Source organism: Mirounga angustirostris, unplaced genomic scaffold (assembly GCF_029215605.1).
Source record: "Mirounga angustirostris isolate CCGP_5_RB_7025 unplaced genomic scaffold, mMirAng1.0.hap1 SCAF_1, whole genome shotgun sequence".
NCBI lineage: Eukaryota > Metazoa > Chordata > Mammalia > Carnivora > Phocidae > Mirounga > Mirounga angustirostris.
Window position 1 is genome coordinate 182,851,590 of NW_026991709.1, and position 19,047 is coordinate 182,870,636.

The window sequence follows — 19,047 nt, forward strand, 5'->3', positions numbered from 1 at the left end:
GTCTGAGGAGCGCTGAGGAGTCCCTGTACCAGCAAGAGATTTCCGTGCTGGCCATTTGTTTTTGTTTATGAGCCTTGCTCTATGAGGGAGGGGGGGCAATCCATGTGAGATGGCCTCAGAGGCTCGGGCACCTCAGGGTGCGAGACGCGAGGCAGGAAGTAGTTTATCAAACCTGAGCTTTCTTTTGGGAACAAGCACAGAGGCTGGGGGAAGATTCGGACCTTGATGGTCGTTGTACAGGGAGCTTTTTTTCTGTAGACATGAAAGCTTTCAATGTCCAGCTTTTTCTAAGGGCTTTCACAGCTTGGCCTATGGGCAAGCAATTATTTCATTAAAATTGGCACAGATGGCCAAAATTTTCCATTTTTCTTCCGACTGCTTGTTTTTGATGAGGCAGATGCATTTTTTTTTTTAAGATTCCATGTATTTATTCGAGAGAGAGAGAGAGAGAAACAGCATGAGAGGGGAGAGGGTCAGAGGGAGAGGCAGGCTCCCCGCTGAGCTGGGAGCCCAATGTGGGACTCGATCCCAGGACTCCGGAATCATGACCTGAGCCAAAGGCAGTCGCTTAACCAACTGAGCCACCCAGGCGCCCGAGGCAGATGCATTTTTATGAACTGGACAGGAGGCAAAATCTTAAGGGCAGGTAGGAGCGATCTTTAAGGGCCCTGATGATGTAAGTTTCTGCAGTCTAGAAAAATGAAGTCTGATCACTTATTTGCCATGTTATTTAAGCTCTCTGAGCCTCCGTGTTCCCCTCTGAAAGTAGGAATTGCGAGAGGACCTACCGCCTTCAGTTGTGAGGGTTAAGAGAGACCCTGACTGTCAAGCATTTATGATAATGCCTGGCACATAACAATCATGACAGTCTTTAGCTGTTCTATACCTTTTGTGAATATTCAAAGTTGATTTCAAAATTTTCTTTGTGAAAGCCCCACTGAGGGGACTTCTTCCTTCCTGGAAGGTCTTCATCCCTCCTTGTCCCTGCCTGCCCCGTCCACCCCTATCACACCAACCCTTAATTCTCCTTCAAGACTGAGCTCAAATACCGAGGGCTTGGAAACCTCTACCCCCAGTACGAGCCTAGAGACCTCCTTTAGACGCCGTGGACTTGAGTCTTAGTTCTTACTACTTTCACTTACTGTCTGAAAACCTTTCTGTGTCCTCTGTATGCTAGTGGGACCTTTGGATAAAATAATCCTTTTTTTTTTTTTTTTCACTTCACCATCCCCGGCGTCAGGACAAAGTATCTTTATACTGTCTTCCTACATACTGACTATAACTCTTGGACCCTTAATTTCCTTCTTGCTCACTGGATCCTTGGGATGATTCAATGAAATAATGGGGTATGAAGCACTTTAGATAGGACTTTAGCCTTCAGTGGATTCTTCTTCACATGGGTGGACTGAGAGAATAAAGAGTTGCTGTCTTTTTAGAAAAGCTTGATATAGAAGATTTAGCCCATGATAAAGGGCATTGCCCTGTTGATGAGGGGGAATAAACCTTCATAATGGACCTACTTTGGGCCCAGGCCCTTGTGTGAAGTCCTGCCTCTCCAGAGGAGGCATGAGCGTTAAAACAGGTTCTCAGCCCACCTGCATCGTTGTTGAAATACTCCGGTTTGGAACACCTTTCATCTTGTCTGGTGCTTTTAGATGGTCTTAGGTTTCATTCCCCACAAGGGCCATCATGGGCCATTATTGACTCCTGGTAAATAACTAGGGTAGAAGCATCACAGTGTGTGTAGTGGGAGTATTTTTGCCTCCATCTTATTGTGTTTTTTTTTTTTCTTTCCTAAACCTGCATTTATTTCAGTAAGGAAATTGAATTGGAGTTGGAAGAAAGAGAAAGGGAAATAAGGATTAAAACTCAACACTGGATCCCAACCTCGTTTAAGTCTCTTTGAAATCCTTAAAAGGCCTTTGAGGAGGGAATCTCAAGTTTTTTTCAGTATTAAAAGAGAACAAAACCTACTGGACAAAAAGAGTACATTTTCCAAAGATATGGTTACCTAGATTAACTAAAATGTCAAGTTTTTTTGCTTTTAGATAGAACTATCTCAACTCTGTTGGTTACATTGGCTATCTCGGGGGCAGATAAGTTACTCATTAGTTCATGCAGTGGGGGAGCACAGACTTCTCATGATTGGGCTGTATTTGTGAAACACAATGCACATAGGTCTTGACGGCAAAAGGATTGTGGACCACTGGTATATCCTATCAGCGCTTAAAAAAGAAATAAGAAGCTTGATAATTAGGAAGGGAGTATACCAAGATTACTACCATGTATCAAAACGTGATTTGAGCTTTCTGACATAGAAAGAATGGTGGACTTCCCAAAGGGGCCTGGAATGCATTTGGAATTTATCTGAATTTTAGGTCATTAAAATAGATGTTAAAAATAGATTTTTTTTTTCCACTGAATATTTCACCATATATTCACCATAAGGCCTGGATACTCTGTTAGGTGCTTCTCCCATATTTTTTCACACTTGGAGGGGTGGGGGAAGGCATTGATAGATTATAACCATCTGCACATACGAAATTTTGTCATTTCATATGCTTGGCACATTCAAATTAAGCATATCAATACCATAGATGGGAAACATATTGGTTTCATATTTTATTGGTCCTGTCTCCTGTCTGTTCTCCACCCCCCTTGAAATTGTAATTTCATTAAAAAGGGATTCTTTTATAGCCATTGGCTTGAGTGATAAAGGGTCAGAATGAAAAGGTACTTATAGAATGTAACACGGTTTTACCCCCATTTAGATGTGATTCATTTCTCAGTTAAGAAATGAAGTAATTGTAAATACAATATTTAAGTGAATTATAAAACTACTTACATTAAATGTTTAAAGTAATGGAAATACATCAACAGTAACCCTATGAAGCTATATGCCTTAAAAGTTTACAGCCTCAATTTTATGAGCGTCAAGGCTTTTTGCACTAGATGAAAGGAATACTACCCTATAAAAATTGGTATCTTATGAGCTTGAAGCTTTCACCACCATATCAGGACAGGAGAGGGTAAAAAAAATCCCATCAGTGGTTTCAGAGTACAATCTACAAATGGAAGAAGTGTTCATTATCTTTTGGCTCTAGTTAAATAAGGAAGGCCTAAGACATCAGTCTCGGTGTTTTAAGTCCCAATATCTGAATGTGTATTCTTTATTACACAAACGAGTACTGTCTCAAAGCAAAAACCAAGCTTAAAACTTGATGTCTTGCAGGATTGTCACAATTAATGGATTTTTGAAAGTACTAAGTAGAGTGAAAGTTTTTCATTTGATAATTTAAGAAATATATGTCAATAGCCTTGCTGTATCAGTCATCTGTTGGCACAAGAATGCTGTGTAACAAATCACCCAAAAGTCTGTGTCTTTCAACCTAAAGTATTTATTCTCACACTCCCAGGTCTGCAAGTTGGCAGGGGAGCTCTGTTCTCTATGTCTCATTCTGGGGCTCAGGCTGGATGGGGCAGTGGTTATGTGAGGGCAGGTTAGTTCATTCATTCATGAGCGAGAGAGTGAGAGAGCTTGAGCAGGGGGAGGGTCCAAGGGAGAGGGAGAGAATCTCAAGCAGACTCTGTGCTGAGTGTGGAGCCCGACGTGGGGCTCAGTCTCATGACCCTGAAATCATGACCTGAGCCGAAATCAAGGGTCAGATGCTTAACCGACTGAGCCACCCAGGTGCCCTTGGGGGCAGTTCTTTTTATGGCAGAAATCAAAGTTCCTAGAGGGCCAAGCAGGAACAAGCATAGACGAGCCTGGTGTTTGAACTGACATGACGCTGTCATTTCAGCACATACCCAACGTATGTTAATGATGTGTATTACTCCCATGTAGGTTGGAGGAGAAGGAGGGAGGGAATATTTGCCAAGAAACAATGGAACCCACCACAACTACTCTTTGCTTTGCCTTGTGAGACTAGAGTGAACAAGACTGATGGAGCCCTGGCTCTCATGGGCCTTCCATTCTCGTTCTGGGGGTGGGGGTGGATGGAAAAGATCATAAACACCAAGAGTTCAACAAGATATTTTCAGATAGTGGGCAGGGTGATGTGATAGAGTATGACTGCTTGAAATGTAGCATATCTGTTTTATCATTTTTCTTGAGTTCTTTAGGGCTGATACTCTTTTCTTGCTAGTATGACATTGCTGTAGTTTTATACATCTTGGCACATCCGAACTTTGGTCTGTGGATAAGTTGGTGGAGGTTTTAGTGGTTTGGCTCTTGTATGAAGTTTCACACATGCTGGGGAGTGTGAGCGAGCAAGTATGCTGGCAGACCATGTCCATCAAAGCAGAGGTGCGTACAGATACACATTTCTAAGTACTCCTTAGATCAGAAGCTATTCTAGGGAGTATAATGTGCTGGTAGCAACATAACCTGCAGAAGAAAACCTAAAGAACCATATGTATCCCAAGTAAATTTCTGCTTCCACTAAGCACACTGAGTCAGCAGGGTAGTTCCTTTTCAGGTGTGAGAAATTGGGAGCAGAACACCTAACAAGGTGTGTTTTGGAGATGATGTCATTTGATACTGTGTAGAGCAAAACAGGAATTGCTTAAGATGCAGGCATGCTAATCATTCGGCGATTGAACCTTTTCCCCTGGCAGGCTGGGGCCCTCTCACAGTGCAGGGTGCTGATAATCATCAGAAATAAGAAGGAATGGTATCAAGCTTTCTGTGGTCCTAGCCCTGCAACAGTCCCAGGTGTCCAGCAGAAGCCCGAGAACATCTCTTGCCTTACCTGACAGAGGGTTCCCTGCTCAGAACAGGAAATGTGGGACTTCACCTGGGCCTGACAGGCGGGAGTGGAAAGGAGCAAGGCTTACAGGAAGCTGAACTTTAGTTTTGGGTTTTCAGACTGTCAGACTGGCAGGGCGATGTTAAGTCGGGATTTTTTTTTTCTTAGTTTTTCATTTATAGTTATCACTAAATATATTCCAATGATGGAAAATTACGGCTTTTTACTTGCCATTTGGCAGCTGTGTCTGTATCTCTTTTTTAGGTTTTGGTGTATATTTTAAATTCAGTTAGACTTGAATGGGGTGGAATTATGAGACAAAAAAATGAAGTGTCTCACTGTTAATTTAGGGTTAGGTGTGGTATAAAAAGACAAGCTATAATAGTAGCTATCAATTATTGAGAGCTTATGGGGTGCCATGTCCTGGGCAAAATGCTTGACTGACATGATATATATATTTTTTTATTCTCACCACCCTATGAGGTGGGTGCTATTATTATTCCCATATTACAGGTGAGGAAACGGAGGCTCAGAGAAGTCCAGGAATGGCCCAGTGACTGGCAGGTCCTAGATTCCAAACCACACTTGTATGGTCTGGGTCCCAAATTCTTAGAACTGGTTATTTTTTTTCATAGAAAGCAGAAAAAGAGGCTTTTGAATCAGTGCACAAACTTTTGTCAGTAAGAATCTATTCCCAGGATTCCCAGAGCATGGATTTAGATAGACATTGAGTACTATAAACGCACGCACCTGGATAATTACAAATGGGAATAAAGGGTCGGCAGAGCCCTGCACTCTCAGCTGGAAGAGATTATGGGAGGTTGTTAAGTTGGCCGTTTTAAGGAATGTGCTTGATGGTTCCTTCATTTCCCCTCCTTCCCTGACTATAGCTGGAGTAGGATTTGAGATCATCGTTTAGAGCCTGGTGACTCACTTTGGATCTGACCCCTATCTAGAATAAACCTTTTTTTTTTTTTAATTTTATTTGAGAGAGCGAGTGTGCACATGAGCTGGGGGCAGGGGAGCGGCAGAGGGAGAAGGAGAAGCAAACTCCCCGCTGAGCAGGGAGCCCAATATGGGGCTTGATCCCAGGACTTGTGGATCATGACCTGAGCTGTAGGCAGACGCTTAGCCGACTGAGCCACCCAGGCGCCTGTGGAATGAAACTTTAAGGGAGCTATAAATCTCTACAGGGAAAAATGGGTGCAAAGCATGTGTCCTCTTGGTCCTCTTGTTTCTATCAGCTGGAGTGTTTAAAAAATTTTTTCAGTTTCAAATTAACTTGAGCTTACGGTGGGACCAAGTCCATCTTTTATTATTTCTTGCCCCCTGTGTTGGGACAACTCGAACCACTTACCTACTAATAACTTAGTGTAATTCTTGGCTATGTTGGAAGCCCTCTGGATTGGCACTGTCTGTCTGGTAGAAATTCCATCCCGAGATTGTATTGCATTTGTTATTTATGTTGCTGCTTATCTCAATGCCTTTACGGAAATGTTTCTTGTTGTCTGTCTGCAGCAGAGAGACGTCGAAGCTAAGTGACTCATCATAGGGTCACAGTTCCTTATGTTTTTGTCTGAGAACTGTAGTGTGTGAACATGGGGGTCAGTGGGGAACAAGACAATGTTCTTGCCCCCAGAAAGCTTATATATTGGTGAAGGAGCTTCTTGTGTAAGGACTCTTTGGCCCTTACATTTAGCACCTGACTAGTTACCCTATTGTAGGCATGTCTACCCAGCCTCAGCTGTTCCAGCCATTCTAGCTGGGACCCCAGAATGGTGAATGTAGAAGCCATCTTGGGTGCTCCAGCCTCAGCAGATACCACAGGGACCCAGGATCCTGCTGATTGCTGTTCGAATTCCGAATGGACAGAATGGTGAGAAATAATGAAATGGTGGTTGTTTCTTCTAAGCCACTAAGCTTTGGGTGGTTTGGTATAAAAGGGGTAATTGAAACAAATGCATTCAGGAGATACGTAGCACCAACTGTGAGTCCATCACTGGGATGGTCTATCTCAAGGAGCTTCGTGTATGGGGTGGAAGAAAGATACATTTTTTAAAAGATGTATTCATTTACTTTAGAGAGAGAGAGCACGAGCCAGGGAGAGAGCACGAGCCAGGAGACGGAGACAAGCAGACTCCCCACTGAGTGTGGAGCCCGACACAGGGCCTAATCCCAGGACCCTGAGACCATGACCTGAGCCGAAACCAAGAGTCGGCCGCTTAACCGATTGAGCCACCCAGGCGCCCCAAAAGAAAGATATTTGATAAATGTTTCCAAGTTAAAAATCTTTGGAAAGGGCAGTCGGCTTTCCAAGTTAAAAATCTTTGGAAAGGGCAGTCGGCTTCTCACTGGATGCTGAATTCTAGAGCATTTGGTGTTGGGAGTGTTCACATACGCTTACCATTGACCCTCTTAGATTTGTTTAACTGCGTCCCAGCTGTGGGTTGTTCTCTGTTTTTTATGAGATGATAAACTTGAGGGCAGGTAGGAAATTGCTTTTTGTCCTATTAGGAGGGGGCAGATTAAGAGCATGGATCTTGCGATCAGGCAGGATTTTGTTCCGTTTCCAAGGTGATGGCATTTACTAGCTGTGTTACTTGGGAGAAGGTTACTTAACTACCGCAGGAGGGGTGTGTGTGTGTGTGTGTGTGTACCATTTCTTAACTACAGATGTTTACCTTGGAGTCTGAAAATTAAGATGATGTAGCACAGGGTCTGATGAGATTATATTTCAAGTGCCTAACTCACAGGCTTGTTGGGATCAAATTTCATTCAATTTAGTGAAAAAAAAATGAAGTGTCTATCAAAAGTGTAAAGGCTACTGTGGTGATCAAGTTTTTAGGTTCAGTCCATGGAACCTAGAACCAGCGCTTGGCACCCAGTTAGTGCCTTGCAAGCATTTGTTGAATGAATAAGTGTGAAATCTATTTGGGTGTAAGTTACTCTTCTTGTCTCTTAACTGCCTGTGGATTCCTGCAGCCCCTCACCAGCCCCTAGCTCCGTGGGTTCTTGTGCTGCCGACGTGGGCCACACCCTGCAGGGTAATGGCAGACCTGTCAGTTTGAAGCGTCTGTGGGGAAACTGACATCAGATGGGTTGCTGGTTAAATCGTGGGAAGTAAGCAAATTAGTAACGTGTCATTACAACCACCCCATGAAGCCTGTCACAATGGTTCTCCATTAAACGAGACGTTCTGCTAGACACTTCATTCCCTGCTTGGAACATCTGGAAATAAAGCTGGAATGTTGGCCAGACTCTTGGAAAGAGGAGGGAATTTGTGAAACCCTGATGAAGTCTATGCCCTTCCTTCCCTTGTTCTCCTCCTTGGACCTGGAAGGTGTTGGTGTTCTTTAGGGTGTTGCTACTTAAAATGTGGTCCGTGGACCAAACAGCATCTTCAGCATCTCCTGAGAGCTTATTAAGTACAGAATCTCAGTTCTCTTCCCAGACCTATTAGATGAGAATCTGCATTTTTAACAAGATCCCCAGGTGGTGCCTTGGCACGTTAAACCTGTGCGTGGGAGGGTCATTGGAAAGTTGTTGTTCGATGGTACTGGTCTTGAAGGGAAGGCAAAGCTGGAGTCAGAAAGGGAAAGGACCACTTTTGGACAGGCAAGACACAACTATACGATGAACTTGGATCACAAAGCTGTTCACTGCTTTTGCTCAGGTTTTCTGCGGGACAAACTGCACTCAATCCATGTTATTTCATTACAGAGAATGAAGGGTGGTACTCAGGACCTGGGGAAGGAAAGCAAATACTTGTCCTAAATTATTCAGGGAATGAATAGCTTTGTCAGGATTTTGGCTGTTTCCTTAACTGTGTAACTGGCTGTGCTACTCAAGAGAGGGAACGAGGGCTGGCATTTATGAAATGGCTGTTTTACGTCAGAGTACAAGGCATCTTCCGTGCATTATTTCATTTACTCCCCTTAGAACTTTTTGAGGTTGTGCAGGTTTTGTGAGGTTAATTAACTTGTCCATGATCAAACTCCACATTTCTCCGGCATCAAAATCCTTCTATGCCATCGTCCTGTACTGCTCTTTCTCACGGCATTGGGATATATATATATTTTTTAAGATTTTATTTATTTATTTATTTGTCAGAGAGAGCACAAGCCGGGGGAGCGGCAGGCAGAGGGAGAAGCAGGCTCCCCGCTGAGCAAGGTGCCCCGTACGGGACTCGATCCCAGGATACTGGGAACAAGACCCAAGCCAAAGGCAGATGCTTAACCAACTGAGTCACCCAGGTGTCCTGGGATTTTTTTTTTTTTTTAACTGATGTCAACATACCACTTAGGGAAGAATTGAAGCAATAAAGAGTTGACACCAAGACTTCTATTTGGTCACTTAGAGCAAAGTCTTAAATGCAGTCATGGTTGGTAAATATTTGAATTTCATTGCACCAGAAACAGGCTAGGAGACAGTCTGCTAGGATTACCTCATCCAAGTTATTTCTGCAGTTTCCTGGGATTTGAGAAAAAATGATGTCTAGTTCTGCATTTCCAACACCTACATTTCATAAATACACTGAAGGTGTAGAGGAAGACTTTTATAATGCTATTGAAGCAGACGACTAAAACATGGGATCCAAAGCAGAAGTCCTCAAACGTGGCAAAATCACGATTTTTGCCATATTCACCTATTATGACTGTACTGTTGACCTTTCCTCCAATAGCAATTTCACTTTTAAAAAATTAAGTGTATCTGGGGGTGGAGCAAGATGGCGGAGGAGTAGGAGACCTGGATTTCGTCTCCTCTCAGGAATTCAGCTGGAGAGGGATCAAACCATTCTGAACACCTACAGACTCAACAGGAGATCGAAGAAAAGAATAGCAACAACTCTCTGAACAGAAAAGCGACCACTTTCTGGAAGGTAGGACGTGCGGAGAAGTGAATCCAAGGCAATATTTGGGAGGATAGATGGCAGGGGAGGGGCCTCCGTCGGCCGCTTCTGGCAAGTGATAGAGCCACGGAGCACAAAATCTGAACTTTTAAAAGTCTGCTCCGCCGAGGGACGTCACTCTGGTGGCTAAGCGGGGTTGGAACCTTCCCGGACAGTGGGGTCTTAGGACCCTCAGGGTCACAGAAAGACCGGGGGTGCCTGAGTGTGGCAGAGCTCCCAGGTATCGGGGCAGGGAAGCCAGCTGCAGAGACGGAGCCCAGGCACGGGCTCTCAGCTTGGGGTGGCCATAAACCGTGATCCGCGGCACAGTCGGGCCCCTGCTCCCCCAGCAGGGACCCAACAAGCGGAAGATCCGGGGAGACTCACCTTCCTCCCCCGGGAGGAGCCGTGCGGGAGTGCACCGCAGGGATCTGCTGGGTTTGGAGACTCCACCCGGGGTCGGGTGCCAGAGATAGAAACGCGCGGTCACAGGCCAGGTGAGCACGGAGTGTGGCCGGAGACCGGGGAGACGGGAGTGACTGACGGCTTTTCTCTGGGGGCTCACTGAGGAGCGGGGCCCTGAGTTCTCGGCTCCTCCGGGGCGGAGATTGGGAGGCCGCCATTTTCACTCTCCGCCTCCAAAGCTGTACGGAAGGCTCGCAGGGAACAAAAGCCCCGGAGAGCAAACCCGAGCAGATTACTGAGCCGGGAGGGGGCAAGGGCGGGGCAATTCCTCCTCCGATTTGGGAACCACGGCAACAGGCCCCTCCCCAGAAGATCAGCGAGAACAGCCAGCCAAGACCAAGTTTACCAATCAATGAGAACGGCAGAACTCCAGCACCAGGGGACTACTGCACATAGAATTCACGGCTTTTTTACCATGATTCTTTAGTCTTTCAAAGTTAATTTTTTTAACTGTTTTTTTTTAATTTTTCTTTTTCCCTTTTTCAACCAACATCTTATCAATCCCTTTTTTAAAAAACATTTTTATTTTTCATTTTTAGAGTCATATTCTATCCGTTCATAGTAGTTACCCGTATTTTTGGCATATATATATAAGTTGTTCTCTCTTTAAAATTTTGAGATAGTTTCTTCTAACAGATCAAAATATACCCTAAATCTCTAGTATATGGTTTTTTTTCTACTCCCCTGCCTGATCACATTCTCTCCCTTTGTTTTTCTTTTTTCTCTTTTTTTAAATCCTCTTCTTTCTTTTTTCAAACAACTTCTTATCAATTCCTTTTATAAAGTTTTTTATAATTTCCATCTTCACAGTCATATTCCATCCCTTCATCATATCAACCCTTATTTTTGTATATATATAAGTTTTTCTTTCTTTAAAATTTTGGGAGGCACTTTCTTCTAACAGACCAAAATACACCCCAAATCTAGTGTGTGGCACTGATCTATATACCAGCCTGATCATATTTGATCACATTCTGTTTTTTTTGTTGTTGTTTTGTTCTGTTTTTGTTTGTTTTTATCTTTTTCTTTTTCTTTTTCTTTTTTCTCTCTTTCCCTTTCCTTTCCCACTGCGTCAGGTCTTTTCTGATTTGTTTAGAGTATATTTTCTGGGGACGTTGTTACTCTGCTAGCATTTTGTTCTCTCATTAATCTGTTTTCCTCTGCACAAAATGACAAGACGGGAAAAATCACCTCAACAAAGAGAACAAGAGATAGTACCGACTGCCAGGGACCTACTCAATACGGACATTAGTACGATGTCAGATCTAGAGTTCAGAATCATCACTTTAAAGATACTAGCTGGGCTTGAGAAAAGCATGGAAGTTATTAGAGAACCCTTTCTGGAGAAGTAAAAGAACTAAAATCTAACCAAGTTGAAATCAAAAAGGCTATTAATGAGGTGCAATCAAATATGGGGGCGCTAACTGCTAGGATAAATGAGGCAGAAGAGAGAATCAGTAATATAGAAGACCAAATGATGGAAAATAAAGAAGCTGAGAAAAAGAGAGATAAACAACTACTGGATCACGAGGGCAGAATTCGAGAGATAAGCGATACCGTAAGACGAAACAACATTAGAATAATTGGGATCCCAGAAGAAGAAGAAAGAGAGAGGGGCAGAAGGTATAATGGAGCAAATTATAGCAGAGAACTTCCCTAATTTGGGGAAGGAAACAGGCATGAAAATCCAGGAGGCACAGAGAACCCCCCTCAAAATCAATAAAAATAGGTCAACACCCCGACATCTAATAGTAAAACTTACGAGTCTCAGACAAAGAGAAAATCCTGAAAGCAGCTCGGGAGAAGAGTTATGTAACCTACAATGGTAGAAACATTAGATTGGCAACAGACCTATCCACAGAGACCTGGCAGGCCAGAAAGGACTGGCAGGATATATTCAGAGCACTAAATGAGAAAAATATGCAGCCAAGAATACTCTATCCAGCTAGGCTGTCATTGAAAATTGAAGGAGAGATAAAAAGCTTCCAGGACAAACAAAAACTAAAGGAATTTGCAAATACGAAACCTGCCCTACAAGAAATCTTGAAAGGGGTCCTCTAAGCAAAGTGAGAGCCTAAAAGCAACATAGACCAGAAAGGAATACAGACAATATACGGTAACAGTCACCTTACAGGCAATACAATGGCACTAAATTCCTATCTTTCAATAGTTACCCTGAATGTAAATGGGCTAAATGCCCCCAATCAAAAGACACAGGCTATCAGACTGGATTAAAAAACAAGACCCATCGATATGCTGTCTGCAAGAGACTCATTTTAGAACCAAAGACACCCCCAGATTGAAAGTGAGGGGGTGGAAAACCATTTACCATGCTAATGGACACCAAAAGAAAGCTGGGGTGGCAATCCTTCTATCAGACAAATTCGATTTTAAACCAAAGACTGTAATAAGAGATGAGGAAGGACACTATATCCTACTTAAAGGCTCTATCCAACAAGAAGATCTAACAATTGTAAATATCTATGCCCCTAACATGGGAGCAGCCAATTATATGAGGCAATTAATAACAAAAGCAAAGAAACACATCGACAACAATACAATAATAGTGGGGGACTTTAACACCCCCCTCAGTGAAATGGACAGATCGTCTAAGCAAAAGGTCAACAAGGAAATAAAGACTTTAAATGACACACTGCACCAAATGGACTTCACAGACATATTCAGAACATTGCATCCCAAAGCAACGGAATACACATTCTTTTCTAGTGCCCAAGGAACATTCTCCAGAATAGATCACATCCTAGGTCATAAATCAGGTCTCAACCGGTACCAAAAGATTGGGATCATTCCCTGCCTATTTTCAGACCACAATGCTTTGAAACTAGAACTCAATCACAAGAGGAAAGTCGGAAAGCACTCAAATACATGGAGGCTAAAGAGCATCCTACTGAAGAATGAATGGGTCAACCAGGAAATTAAAGAAGAATTAAAAAAATACATGGAAACCAATGAAAATGAAAACACAACTATTCAAAATCTTTGGGATGCAGCAAAGGCAGCCCTAAGAGGAAAGATATAGCAATACAAGCCTTTCTCAAGAAACAAGAAAGGTCTCAAGTACACAACCTAACCCTACACCTAAAGGAGCTGGAGAAAGAACAGCAAATAAAACCTAAACCCAGCAGGAGAAGAGAAATAATAAAGATCAGAGCAGAAATCAATGAAATAGAAACTAAAAGAACAGTAGAACAGATCAACGAAACTAGGAGCTGGTTCTTTGAAAGAATTAACAAGATTGATAAACCGCTGGCCAAATTTATCAAAAAGAAAAGCGAAATGACCCAAATCAACAAAATCATGAATGAAAGAGGAGAGATCACAACCAACACCAAAGAAATACAAACAATTATAAGAACATATTATGAACAACTCTATGCCAGCAAATTAGATAACCTGGAAGAAATGGATGCATTCCTAGAGATGTGTCAACTACCAAAACTGAACCAGGATGAAATAGAAAACCTGAACAGACCTATAACCACTAAGGAAATGGAAGCAGTCATCAAAAATCTCCCAACAAACAAAAGCCCAGGGCCAGATGGCTTCCCAGGGGAATTCTACCAAACATTTCAAGAAGAATTAATACCTATTCTTCTGAAACTGTTCCAAAAAATAGAAATGGAAGGAAAACTTCCAAACTCATTTTATGAGGCAGGCATTACCTTGATCCCCAAACCAGACAAAGACCCCATCAAAAAGCAGAATTACAGACCAATATCCCTGATGAACATGAATGCAAAAACTCTCACCAAAATACTAGCCAATAGGATCCAACAGTACATTAAAAGGATTATTCACCATGACCAAGTGGGATTTATCCCTGGGCTGCAAGGTTGGTTCAACATCCGCAAATCAATCAACGTGATACAATATATTAACAAAAGAAAGAACAAGAATCATATGATCCTCTCAATAGATGCAGAAAAAGCATTTGACAAAGTACAGCATCCTTTCTTGATCAAAACTCTTCAGAGTATAGGCATAGAGGGTACATACCTCAATATCATAAAAGCCATCTATGAAAAACCTGTGGCGAATATCATTCTCAATGGGGAAAAACTGAGAGCTTTCCCCCTAAGGTCAGGAACGTGGCAGGGATGTCCACTATCACCACTGCTATTCAACATAGTATTGGAAGTCCTAGCCACAGCAATCAGACAACAAAAAGAAATCAAAGGCATCCAAATTGGCAAAGAAGAAGTCAAACTCTCGCTCTTTCAGATGATATGATACTTTATGTGGAAAACCCCAAAGACTCCACCCCAAAACTGCTAGAACTCATACAGGAATTCAGTAAAGTGGCAGGATATAAAATCAATGCACAGAAGTCAGTGGCATTCCTATACACCAACAACAAGACAGAAGAAAGAGAAATTAAGGAGTCGATCCCATTTACAATTGCACCCAAAACCAAAAGATACCTAGGAATAAATCTAACCAAAGAGGCAAAGGATCTGTACTCAGAAAACTATAAAATACTCATGAAAGAAATTGAGGAAGACACAAAGAAATGGAAAAACGTTCCATGCTCATGGATTGGAAGAACAAATATTGTGAAGATGTCAATGCTACCTAGAGCAATCTACACATTCAATGCAATCCCCATCAAAATACCATCCACTTTTTTCAAAGAAATGGAACAAATCATCCTAAAATTTGTATGGAACCAGAAAAGACCGCGCATAGCCAGAGGAATGTTGTAAAAGAAAAGCAAAGCTGGCGGCATCACAATTCCGGACTTCCAGCTCTATTACAAAGCTGTCATCATCAAGACAGTATGGTACTGGCACAAACAGGTACATAGATCAATGGAACAGAATAGAGAGCTCAGAAATGGACCCTCAACTCTATGGTCAACTTATCTTCCACAAAGCAGGAAAGAATGTCTAATGGAAAAAAAGACAGTCTCTTCAACAAATGGTGTTGGGAAAATTGGACAGCCACATGCAGAAGAATGAAACTGGACCCTTTCCTTACACCACACACAAAAACAAACTCCAAATGGTTGAAACACCTCAATGTGAGACAGGAGTCCACCAAAATCCTAAAGGACAACACAGGCAGCAACCTCTTTGACCTCAGCCGAAGCAACTTCTTCCTAGAAACATCTCCAAAGGCAAGGGAAGCAAGGGCAAAAATGAACGATTGGGACTTCATCAAGATAAAAAGCTTTTGCAAATAAAGGAAACAGTCAACAAAACCAAAAGACAACCGACAGAATGGGAGAAGATATTTGCAAATGACATATCAGATAAAGGGCTAGTATCCAAAATCTCTGAAGAACTCATCAAACTCAACACCCAAAGAACAAAGAATCCAATCAAGAAATGGGCAGAAGACATGAACAGACATTTTCCCAAAGAAGACATCCAAATGGCCAACAGACACATGAAAAAGTGCTCAACATCGCTCAGCATCAGGGAAATCCAAATCAAAACCTCAATGAGATACCACCTCATACCAGTCAGAATGGCTAAAATTAACAGGTCAGGAAATGACAGATGTTGGTGGGGATGCGGAGAAAGGGGAACCCTCCTACACTGTTGGTGGGAATGCAAGCTGGTGCAGCCACTCTGGAAAACAGTATGGAGGTTCCTCAAAAAGTTGAAAATAGAGCTACCATACGATCCAGCAATTGCACTACTGGGTATTTACGCCAAAGATACAAAAGTAGGGATCCGAAAGGGTACGTGCATCCCGATGTTTATAGCAGCAATGTCCACAATAGCCAATCTGTGGAAAGAGCCAAGATGTCCATCGAGAGATGAATGGATAAAGAAGAGGTGGTATATATATACAATGGAATATTATGCAGCCATCAAAAGGAATGAGATCTTGCCATTTGCAACAACGTGGAGGGTATTATGTTGAGCGAAATAAGTCAAACAGAGAAAGACATGTATCATATGACCTCACTGATATGAGGAATTCTTAATCGCAGGAAACAAACTGAGGGTTGCTGGAGTGGGGGGTGGGTGGGAGGGATGGGGTGACTGGGTGATAGACACTGGGGAGGGTATGTGCTCTGGTAAGCGCTGTGAATTGTGCAAGACTGTTGAATCTCAGATCTGTACCTCTGAAACAAATAATGCAATATATGTTAAGAAAAAAAAAGAAGAAGAAGAAGAAGGTAGCAGGAGGGGAAGAATGAAGCGGTGGAAATCAGAGGGGTAGAGGAACCATGAGAGACGATGGACTCTGAAAAACAAACTGAGGGTTCTAGAGGGGACGTGGGTGGGAGGATGGGTTAGCGTGGTGATGGGTATTGAGCAGGGCACATTCTGCATAGAGCACTGGGTGTTATGCACAAACAATGAATCATGGAACACTACATCTAAAACTAATGATGCAATGTATGGGGATAATATAAGAATAAAAAAATTAAAAAAAATTAAGTGTATCTTAAGAGCAAACTTTGTATCACAATAAGTGGCAACCTGCACTATTTGCTATGAATAGTGCTCTGTTCTTAAAATCAAGCTTCTGAACCTGAGTCCTGTTGTTCCTTCATTAAGAGTGCAATTAGCTACCGGTAGGTCGAAAAACCCCCAATAGTTCAAAACTGTGACCTTCTGAGATCCTAAGTCTGACAGGTTGAAAGAGAACAAGAAAGGAAGTAATTTTTCCAAAATGCAATTCATTATTATTTATTTTTGTTCCTGTATACCATCTAAATTCTTCTTCTGCACCTTGGCAAATATGAGTGAAGATAAATGAGATGAGTTTTTCTAGTTGGACAGAATTCTCTTTTTAGATCACGTGGTCCAGTTTACCACCATTGGGCTTCAGGAGTATATGTTGTATTTGAGTTCATGTTAACCAGTTAAGAGGCAAGCTGGATCAAAGAACACAGGGCCATAGCAGGAACTGAACTTAAAGAATGAAACTTGAAGCATGTGCCGGAGAATGGTCTGACAGCTATGCTCATGTGGTTTTAGAAGCGTTGGCTGGGGGAGCTGGGGAGCTCATTTGGTTAAGCATCTGCCTTCTGCTCATGTCATGATCCTGGAGTCCTGGGATTGAGCCCCGCCTTTGGCACCCTGCTTAGCGGGGAGTCTGCTTCTCCCTCTCCCTCTGCCCTTCCCCACCTCTCGTGCTCTCTCTCTCTCTCAAATAAATAAATAAAATCTTAAAAAAAAAAACCAAACAACATTTAAAAAAGAAGCTTTGGCTGAGGAGAGTCTCCCTTACCATGGGGCCAGTCTTTGGCAGGCTGCCATGTTAGGTAGTATCATCCTCAAGGAACTTGGAGATCTAAGGGAAGAAGCTGGAGCTCTTGGGTTAAATATTAGTCTTGCACTAATAACCTCCTTAATCTTGACCTTTTCCATTTCTGCCCTTGGTGGAATGTACTGAACACCTATCAGGTATTTATAGTACTTGGAGCAAGATAGAGAACTTGACTTCATTCTCCTGCACTTTGTCATGGTTGACTCTTGTTAACTCTTTCTCCCTCTTCCCTCCCTTCACATCACTCTGCAAGTCTCACCAGGTCCTCCTCCTGTGTCTTCCCCCTCCTCCTCACTCCCCTCCTGAGACCCACTCTGCAGCTTTCATCATCAGATATCTAGACTTTGGTCATTCTGGAGCTACTTTTATAATTTCTTCCTATCTGTGTACCACCTGTACTGTGTTTTATTTATATTTTTCTTTCAGTCAAAAGCTTTTTAAACTTAAGTCTGGGTGGCGCCTGGGTGGCTCAGTCGTTAAGCGTCTGCCTTCGGCTCAGGTCATGATCCCAGAGTCCTGGGATCGAGCCCCGCATCGGGCTCCCTGCTCTGCAGGAGGCCTGCTTCTCCCTCTCCCACTCCCCCTGCTTGTGTTCCCTCTCTCGCTGTGTATCTCTCTCTGTCAAATAAATAAAATCTTTAAAAAAAAAAAAAAAAAAAAACCCCAAAAACTTAAGTCTGTAAAAATATGTAAAATCATCAGGTTTATATGACAGCTAACTTTTTGAAAATACTCATTAAGACGAACATAGAACTGTTAACATTTAAAAAAATCATATATGGTATCACAGTATCATTTCATATACCATTCCTTGCCCATGTATTATTGGTAACTTTGACCTATAGCAATGGTTCTTAGCTGAAGCGTTACATTAGATTTGTGGGGGAAGATATTTTCAAAAAGCAATGTTACAGGATTCACCAATGAAGCCAAAATTTTTGGGAGTGGCATACAAGGTATAGAGAGTTTTTCTGAAGAGTTTCTCAGGTGTGTCTAATGTGCAGCCTAAACTGAAAAATGCTGAGCCTAGAATATGGTAAAATATATATACACACATATATATATGTGTATATTTGAAAGAGAGGGAGAGAGGGTTTGAGGGGTGGAGGAAGAGGAGAGGGGGAGAGAGAATCTTAAGTAGGCTCCACGCCCAGCACAGCGCCTAATGCCAGTCGTAAGGCTGGATCTCATGACCCTGAGATCATGACCTGAGCTGAAACCAAGAGTTGGATGCTTAACCGACTGAGCCACCCAGGTACCCTGCTGTGGGCCATCCCTGGTTTCTAGAGCTTACCCTGCCCTATGTTTATGGTATTTAAATGTAAATAATTACAATTAAACGAATTAAAATAAAATACAAATACAGATTTACTTCCATAGTCACATTAGCCACATTTCAAGAGCTCAGTAGCCGCACATGGCTGGTGGCTACCATATTGGATAGCGTGGCTATGGAACCTTTTAGTCATCCCCAAAAGTGCCACTGGACAGTGTTTCTCTAGCAGGTGGGTGAACCTTAGAGCCCACAGTTTGCCTTTTTGGGGGGTTGGTAAACAGGGCTTTTAAGAGGATGATCTTAGAATTATGCTGACTCCCTGTTATCAACTTGGCTTCTCTGATTATCCGACTGACCTTTGACAAACTACTTAGCCTCTCTGAGCTTCAGTTTGATCATCTGTAAAATCGGGATCA

At 42.5% G+C, this 19,047-nt stretch overlaps 1 protein-coding gene across 13 annotated transcripts in view; it reads left to right on the forward strand.

Annotated features, from left to right (window-relative positions):
- MAGI1 (membrane associated guanylate kinase, WW and PDZ domain containing 1) overlaps nt 1-19,047 on the forward strand; it is a 618,082-nt gene that overhangs the window by 33,142 nt on the left and 565,893 nt on the right. The window lies entirely within an intron of this gene.